At 55.1% G+C, this 7,613-nt stretch overlaps 1 pseudogene across 1 annotated transcript; it reads right to left on the bottom strand.

Moving 5' to 3' along the window:
- Positions 1-692: 692 nt before the first annotated feature.
- On the bottom strand, positions 693-6,483 carry LOC116546879 (annotated as a pseudogene). The gene has a single exon (XR_004266871.1). The product of XR_004266871.1 is annotated as a protein Daple pseudogene (transcript).
- Positions 6,484-7,613: the final 1,130 nt, after the last annotated feature.

Consider the following 7,613-nt stretch of genomic DNA (forward strand, 5'->3'; position numbering starts at 1 on the left):
TATGTGTCATATATTTTTAAAAAATGGTTTCTATACCCAAAAAGTTATTCAGAAATAAATCAACACCCCATCTGAGACTGGGGAAGTTGGGGACCGCGGCCAGGTTACACAACGAGCCTGCACCTTGCTTTGCCCCGGGTGACCACTCGGTCCACTATGCATCCTAGCCTGGAGGGGGCTCGGTGAGAGCCTCTATCCTGCCCTCCCCACCCCCAGGCCTGGCAGATCCAGTGTTGGCAGAAAAATGAGCCAGGGAAGTCTAGGAAGGCAGATGCCTGTGTGGTCCCCAAACCCTCTGGTGCAGAGCTCAGGAGCCAGCTGGAGGCTTGGGACAAATGGCCAAGGCCGCTGCCAGCTGCCTTGCAGCCGCCCTGGGTCCTAAGGGTAAAGGGAAATGCTTGGGACCCCAGGAATGGAACAGCAGCACTCCCGTTTTTTAACAGCAGGCCTGACTCTGAGGTCTGCCCAAGGCCCTCGAGACCTTTGTAGTGTGGCCGTCTGGGCTTCTCCTCGGATCCAGTGGTCTTTGGGAGAGGGCTCTTAGGCCTGCCAGACCGGAGCCTCGTGAGCCTGCTGATTGAGTATGTGTGTGCCCAATGGAGCTCCACACATTGCAAACGAGTGCTGTACTGGGACGTACTGGAGTAGTGTCTGCTTTGGGGGAAGTCAGCTTGTCATCGCATCCTAATTGGTCCCCATGCTGACGTAGATTTATTCCAAAGATACCAGCTGCTGGAAGCGGAAGATACAGAAGACTCATTACACACCTGGAAGCGTCATCCTCTTGGGGCTTGGCACAGTGTTTCCATTCGCAGAACAAACAGCAGAAAGGCACGGGAACCCCGCACCTCATTCCAAACCCTTTCCTGGCGCCGCAGGCAAGCAGGAGAAAAGGCCATGAGCGTCGGAGGGCGCGTCGCTAGTTTTCAGGTTTGCGAGCTCAGCCGCTAGCGGTTCACACGCAGCTGTACTCGAACCACACCGTCTGCTGGTCCCCGCCCGGCTCCGGGGAGGCCGGGGTGCTCTTTGAGCTGCTCCCTCGACTGAAGTCCTCGAGGCCCCGGCCGGGGTGGGGAGCCGAGTCAGCAGACAGACCTGGGCCCTTGGCCGGAGCCCCTCGCCGCAGCCCTGCCCTGGGACCCCATCTCCCTCTGAGAGGTTGAGCCCCGCCCGGAAGGGGGTGACGGTGGCCACCTCCCCTGGGTGCGGGCGCGCCTTGGGCTGCAGCAGGTGAGAAGTGAGGGAGCTGGGAGTTGCTACCGCCACCGCCAGCACCAGCACCTGCAGCGGCAATGGCGGGGGCTGTGGCGGACTGATGCAGGGGGGCCAGCCTCTCCTCCTTTGGGGGAGCCAGGGAGAAGCACCTCGTGTCCAGCGGCCGGCTGCGGGGACCCGGGCCCTGACAGGAGCCGCCAGCCTTTCCCACAAGTGGGGTCCGCTCCTAGGCCAGGCTGTGGGAGCTGGCGCGTGCGGGGCTTGGCAGGGTATAACTGCCTGTCTCTCTGCCCCCCGAGGCCTCGGGAGCCCCCAGCTTGTGGGGGAACTCCTGTTTGCAGGCCTCGCGCCGCTGGCCGGGAGAAGGTCGGCTGAGGCCAGGCGGAAGGCTCGGCTCAGGGAGGCGCCGCAGGTACGTGGGAAGCTGCGGGCACCGGGGCCTGCCCGGGTCTGCCCAGAGACGGGGGGGCTGGGCCTGTCGGGGGGCCACGCTGGGTGGGGCCTCGGCCTCAGTCAGCCTGGAGTTTGGCTTCACACACTGCCCGGGCTTCAGCCGCTTCCTCTCTGAGGCGGGGCGGCCATCTTGACGGTGGGGGCCACAAAGCTGGTAGGCATTTTGGCCCCTTCTTTCCTGGCGGGTGGTCCTGGCTGGCCTCCCACGGCTGGGGGATCGCTGGCCTTCCGGAAGTAGTCACTCAGCAGGGCATCCCGGCAACTGGGGGTGTCTTGGGTGGGGGAGCTTGCTCTCCAGGAACTCCTCCAAGGTTACCATCTCGCTGCTGGGGGAGGCCGAGCGTGTGGAGGGGCTGTGCCCCTCTTCTGGGCACCCTCCTGTGGGACAGGCCCGTTCCGGGGCAAGGGGTACTCGTAGCGGCCGAAGGCATTGCGCGCTGGGGCGCTGGCTTCCCGGGGCAGAGTGACCAGGTTCCTGCTAGGGATCAGGTCTTCACTACTGAAGCTCTCAGACCGGCCGTGAGCGGCTCGGAGGAGCCTTTTAGAGCAGAGCTGTTGCTGGATGTGTTTCTACTGCTGTCTAAGCTACTTGACCGCGACACATACTGCCTGTGGTTGGGGACCTCAAACTCGAGATGGCTCGCAGAGGTTGTCATCTTTGGTGCGGCCTGGCTGCCGGGCAATGGGGGTGGAGCTGGAAGGGGTTGGAGTGGTGGCTGAGGCTGAGCAGGTCCAGGAGCCGGGCTCCAAAGGCCAGGACCTCACGGCCGGATCAGTGGAGGCGTCTGTGCGGTCAAGGCTGCCTCTGTGTGGGGAGCCTCACTTTGGTTTTAGATCCCCAAGGCCGTTCCCTGCAGACCCGTTGTGGGCATCACGCTTTTCGGCATAGTTGGAGCCCAGTGCGGGGGTGTGTCCGGGTTCTCGGGCTGTGCTCTGAGAGGCTGCCAGCAAGGCGGGGTCTGAGGACTCCAGCTGCCAGGGAGGACTGTCCGCAGTGAGCTTCAAGCATTCCCTCGAACCCTCCTCTGGTTTGATGAGTTTGACTAAGGCTTTGGCTCGTGCAGCATGCCCAGGTGCTCGTGGTCCTGCAGCAGGGCCTCATGGGCCGCTGTCAGCTGCTCCTGCTGCCTCTGCAGGCTCTCGTTCTCCGTCTCCTTGGCCATGTGGTGGCTCTGCAGCAGTGAGTACTGAGGGTTGAGCACCGTGCTCTGGGAGCTCAGTGTGGAGTTCTCTACCTGCAGCTTGGCAGTCTGGGTCAGCCGCATGGTGTGCTACTGCAGGAAGGCTCTCTGTTGGCTGCTGAAGGCCACGTTCTGGGTCTCCAGGTGCTGCAGCTGTTCCTTGAGCAGCTGCTTCTCAGCTTGCAGAGCCGCTCCAGCTCGATGGCTCAGTCCTTCACTTGGAGCAGCTCCAGGGTGGCTTCCTTGTGGATGGGCCCCCAGGCCTCTTTCCCCTGGTGACTGGCGGCTGTCTTCCCTGCAGGGTGTTTGAAAGAGTTCTGCAAGTGCTGCCCCTCTCCCTGGTTCTGCCTGAGGATCTCACACTCCTTCAGCATCTGCGGCTCGCTCTCTAACTGGCAATTGAGGCTCGCTTTCTCTTCCATCTGTGCTTCCAGGAGCACAGTCTTTTCTTCTTTCATGGCTAGCGTTTTTAATGCTGATTCATTTCTGCCCTCCAAAATCTTGTATTTTGTGTCACTGCTGCTGTCATCCTCCTGCAGCAGCAGCTCCCTGTTGAGGCTGACTTTCTCCAGTTGCTGCCTCAGCTTGTCCAGCTCACTGCTCAGCTGCTGGCTCTTCAGCTTCTCCAGCACCAGGTCCTCCCTCAGGGTCATCAGTGTCCTGGCATGCACAGTGACCTGCTTGGTGAGGTCCCGGTTGTCCTTCTCCAGCTCCTTCAGCTTGCCAGTCACATCCCTGCAGTGGGCCAGCTCCTTGTCCAGCATGTGGCTCTCCTTCTTAACAGCAGAGAGCTTAGCAGTGCTGTCGTCCAAGACCGTGTCCTTGAGCTCCACCTGCTACCACAGCTGCTTGGCCTCCTTCTGTTGGCTGCTTCTTGTCCTTCTCGAGCTGGGCCACCTCCTGCTCCAGGGCCTTCCTGTCCTTCTTGGCCCCCTCCAGCTGTGCACTGGCCAGCTGCAGGGCCTCCAGGTCCCACACGCAGCATCTGGAGCTCTGCCTCCAGCTCGCCCAGCTCACTCTCCAGGGCCTGCATCTTGCAGCTGCTGCTTTCCAGGCTCTGCTGCAGTCAGAGGCTCTTGGCACTCATGCTCTGGTAGCTGAGCTCCAGGCCTCTGGCTTCTTGCCCAGGACCTTGAGCAGCTCCACATTCCTCCTCAGCTCCTCCTTCTCATGCTCCAGCTGCTGGTTCTCCCTCTCCATCTGTGCCAGCTTGGTGCTAGTGAAGCGTAGAGTCTCCACCATCCTGCGCAGCTCCAGGTTCTCCGTGTCCAGCTGCTTGTTGTCGTGCTCCAGGCCCTCAAGCTACAGGGACACATTCTGCAGGGTGTCCAAAGACTTCCTCAGTGTCTGGTTCTCCAGCTGCAGGCCCCAGCTCTCATGTTCCAGGGCCTCGACTTTCTCAGTGGCAATCTCCAGGGAGGTCAGCTTCCTGGCCAGCTGTTTGTTCTCCTCCTGCAGTGGCTGCAGCTCCCTCTCCAGCTTCTCTGCCCACTCCCCCTTCTCCCTGGCCTGCTCCAGGTCCCTGTGCAGCTGCCACTTCTCAAACTCCAACTGGCTGAGCTTGCCACTGGTCTCCATCTGGTGGAGGGCTGTGTTCTCCTTCTCCATGTCCTTCATGTGTGCCTCACTGCTGACCTGTGACCTCTCCCGTAGCATCCACACAGCTCAGTTGAGGTGATCCTTTTCCTGCTCAGGGTCCTTGATCTGCCTGGCTTTGTCAGCCTTTATGGTCTCCATGTCACTCTGCAGCTGTTCCTTCTCTCTGATCAGCTCCTCACTGAGGGTCTCCAGATCTTGGTTCTGCTTTTCTCTCTCTAGCTGGGTTTGTAACTTTTCCATCTTCTTGCTGAGCTGTTGGTTCTCCTTCTCCAGCTTGCAGCGCTTGAGGCCGCTCTCCTCCAGCACAAGGGACACGTCCCGCAGCCCCTGGATGGTGCTCTGGAGGCTTTGGTTCTCCTTCTCCAGCTTCAGGACGGGGCTGGACGCACACTCGTTCAGCTGAAACACAAACGACTTCCTGAAGGTGTCTGACAAGTCTGCGTTCTTGGACAGCTGCTCCAGCTCCCAGCCAAGGTGGACAGATTCGTTCATGCTCTGCTTCTGTGCAATCCCAAGGGCTATGTTTTCTTCCAGCAGCTCTTCAATTCATTTCTTATCTGTGTCCTGGTCCAATTCCAGGGAACGAAGCTTAGATTTCAGCTGCAGGTTCTCCTTCTCCAGCTCACGGACTTTATCGCCCCAGGCCCAAGCAGCAGTCAGCTGTTCCTTCAGCATGGCCTTGGTTTCAATTAAAATGATATTATCTTCCCTCAGCTCCTCCATGTGGGCCTTGTAGAAGTCCACATCATGCAGCTTTTCCTTACAGCGGGTCAGCTCCAGCTCCAGCCTCTCTATGCGGTTCACCTTCTCCCACAGGGAGTCCAGCTCATCTTGAAAGGCTTGAGCAGACCCAGCATCTGCCACTAAGTGGATGTTCTCCTGCTTAACTTTCTGCAGCTCCAGCACCAGCTGGTCCACCCCGTGCCTGGTGTCCATAAGCTGCTCTGTCTTCTCCTCCAGCTCCTGCTGGATGCACCGCAGCCTGGCCTTGGTGTCGGCCATCTCCACGGCCAGGTATTGCTTGTCCTCACTGGAGAGGCTGCTGGTGAGGCTGGGAGTGGAGTCGGTGCTGGAGGACTTGACAGGGCTGGGTAGGTGCTGTGCCTGCAGACAGTCCCGCTCCTGAGTGAGGTCCATGATTAGCTTGGTGCACTTGTCCTGCTGATTGATGAGCCTCCTCAGGTGGACCACTATGCTCCTGGAGAGGTCCTCCAGCTCCTCCAGGGCCATGTCGGGTAGCTCCAGCCACTATAGGTCAAACGCGTTCTCCTGATTGTGAGTCACCTCCTGAATATGGGCCACGATGCCAACCTGGGTCTCGATGTCCAGCTGTTTGATCCTTTCAATGAACTCCTCTTTCCTCTCACACTAGATGGCACAGCCCATCACCAGCAGCAGCACTTTCCTGATTTCCTCCATGCTCTTCCCAGATAGTGGTTCTCTGCCAATCATCAAAACATTGGGCAAATTCATTACAATCAGCTGCTGGAGAGCTTCCTGGTAGTAGGTCTTGTTTCTCACCAAGATGGTCAAATTCTGAATGCAAAGGTTCACATCATTGTTGATATGCTTACTAATGCATTGATTTGTGGGCCTGGGATCTATTTGCAGCATGATTTGGTTTAAAAAGATGCCGTGCCCTAAATCCATGTACATAGTCAGATTGTCCTGGCTGCCACTTCCAAACTGGCCAAAAGTTTTCACCCAGGTCACCAGCGGGCTCTGCAGGAAGAGCTCCAGGGGCTCCGAGACCATCACATCCATGCTGAGGCTTCGCCTGCCGGCTCCACACCCCCCAATCCGTGTCCTGGTGGCCCCGCGCTGTGGCACAAAACAGGTCTGCGGTGAGCAGTGGGTGCAGGGCTGCAGCAGCTCGGGCCCAGGAGACAAAGGCGGGCACTCGAGCCCATGTTCTGTGGCTTTGGCGGCCCCAGGCCCCGCCTGGGGCTGGGGGAAGGGCTACTGCAGTTTTTAAATGAGGTATTTTTGAGGAATTGTTAGTGTTTTCTATGTATAGAATCATATATTTAACAAGAACAGATAATCTGACTTTTCCTTTTTCTATTTGGATGCCTTTTATTTCTTTTTCTTGTGTGATTGCTCTAGCTACAACCTCCAGTAACTATGTTGAATAGCAATGGTGACAGTGGACACATTTGTCTTGTTCCAGTGCTTACAAAGAATGCTTCCAACTTTAGCCTATTTGGTATGACATTGGTTGTGGGTTTGTCAGAGATGGCTCTTATTATTTTGAGGTATGTTTCTTCAATGCCTAATTTGTTAAGGGTTTTTAATTATAAAGGAATGTTGCATTTTATTACATATTTTTTCTCTAAAATAATTATATAGTTTCGGTTCTTAATTGTGTTTGTGTTGTGAATCACATTTATTGATTTGCATGTGTTTAACTATTCTCTATTGCAGGAATAAAGCCCACTTGATTGTGCTAACTTTATAATGTGTTGCTAGAATTTCTTGGCTAGTACTCTGTTAAAGTCTTTTGCATCTACGTTCATCAGAAATATTGGCTTGCAAGTTTCTTTTGTGTTGTGTCTTTGCCAGATTTTGGCATCAGGATGGTTCTGGTTTCATAGACTGAGATAGGGAGAAATTCCTCCTCCTCAATTTTTTTGAAATAGTTATAGTAGAATCGGTATCCGCTCTTCTTTATACATCTGGTAGGATTCAGCTCTGAATCTATTCTGCTTCAGGACATTTCTGGTTAGTAGGCTTTTTACTACTGATTCAGTTTTATAATTTATTTTTGGTCTGTTTAGAGTTTCTGTTTCTTTTTCGTTCAATTTTGGGAAGTTGAATGTTTCCAGGAATGTACCTATGTTCTCTGTATTTTTTAGTTTATGGCCATAAGGATGTTCACGGCAGTATAGGAGGCTCTTTTATGAATGGTTATAATGTCACTTTTGTCATTTCTGATTGTGCTTATTTGGATCTTCTTTATTTCTTTGTTCATCCAGCTAGTGGTGGATTGATCTTGTTTATCCTTCCAAATAACCAAATTTTTGTTTTGTTGATCCTTTGAATAGTTTTCGTGGTCTCAATTTCTAAATGAAATCTAAATGTTTTGCTCTGACTTTAATTATTTCTTTTCTTCTTCTAGGTTAAGGTTTAGTTCTCATTTTTCTAATTCCTTTAGGTGTGACATTA

This window comes from Sapajus apella, unplaced genomic scaffold (assembly GCF_009761245.1).
Source record: "Sapajus apella isolate SASKATOON/1434 unplaced genomic scaffold, GSC_monkey_1.0 scaffold1584, whole genome shotgun sequence".
NCBI classification, from domain to species: Eukaryota; Metazoa; Chordata; class Mammalia; order Primates; family Cebidae; genus Sapajus; species Sapajus apella.